The sequence below is a fragment of the Castor canadensis genome, chromosome 10 (genome assembly GCF_047511655.1).
Source record: "Castor canadensis chromosome 10, mCasCan1.hap1v2, whole genome shotgun sequence".
NCBI lineage: Eukaryota > Metazoa > Chordata > Mammalia > Rodentia > Castoridae > Castor > Castor canadensis.
Window position 1 is genome coordinate 61,409,015 of NC_133395.1, and position 1,083 is coordinate 61,410,097.

At 40.0% G+C, this 1,083-nt stretch overlaps 1 non-coding gene across 1 annotated transcript; it reads left to right on the top strand.

Annotated features, from left to right (window-relative positions):
* The first annotated feature begins 659 nt into the window (after positions 1–659).
* On the top strand, positions 660–732 carry Trnad-guc (transfer RNA aspartic acid (anticodon GUC)). Its single transcript has one exon. It is a non-coding gene; the product is annotated as a tRNA-Asp (tRNA).
* Positions 733–1,083: the final 351 nt, after the last annotated feature.

Consider the following 1,083-nt stretch of genomic DNA (forward strand, 5'->3'; position numbering starts at 1 on the left):
ACCAATCTCCTTATTCTTTTCATTGTTCAAAAGTGAAATTCCATATCCATTCTTTCTATTCTTCCCTTCCTCAAGCCTCTGGAAACTACCATCCTATATCCCATCTCTATGAATTTGACTCCTCTAAGAATCTCGTAAAAGTGCAGTCATACAATATTTGTCATTTTTTCTGACTGGCTGATTGCACTTAGCATGTGCTCAAGGTTTATCCATGTGTCAGAATTTCCTTTTTAAGCTGGTTGCCAATGGCTCATGCCTGTAATTCCTAGCTACTCAGGAGGCAAAGATCAGGAGGATCATGGTTTGAAGCCAGCCCAGGCACAATAGTTTATGAGACCCTGATCTGGAAAATACCCAACACAAAAAAGGACTGTCAGAGTGGCTCAAATGTTAGAGCACCTGCCTCACAAGTAAGAAGACCTGAGTTCAAACTCCAGTACCGCTAGGAAAAAAAAAAGAATTTCCTTTTAAGGGGAATAATATTCCATTGTATGTATATACCACAATTTGTTTACCCATTCATCTATCAATGGATATTTGTGAGGATTAATATAATGTTAATTAGTCTTCTAATCTACGAGCAGGTATGATTTATAATTTATTCAGGTCAGTGAATCAGAATAACCTGGAAGGTTTGTTAAAACACAGATTACTGGGCTGGTGGAATGGCTCAAGTGGTAGAGCACCTGCCTGTCAAGCATGAGGCCCTGAGTTCAAACCCCAGTACTGCCAAAAAAAAAAAAAATCACAGACTATTCCCAGAGTTTCTGATTCAGCATGTTTTTTGTGGGGCTGAGAATTTTCATTTCTAACAATTCCATGGTGCTTCTGCTCTAATTCCAGTACTCAGAAGACTAAGCATGCGGATTGAGGTTACAGAGCAAGACCTTTTTGAAGGAGAAGGAGGAAGAGGAGGAGAGGGGAAGGGAGAAGGAGGAGAAAGGAATAGGGAGGGGAATACAGAAGGAAGAGGAAGGAGAGGGGGAGGAGGAGAAGGAGAAGATGAAGAAGCATTGCTATGTAGAACTGAAGATTTAGGAAAATCTGATTAGTTAACCCAAATTAAAAGTCAGTAGATATTGT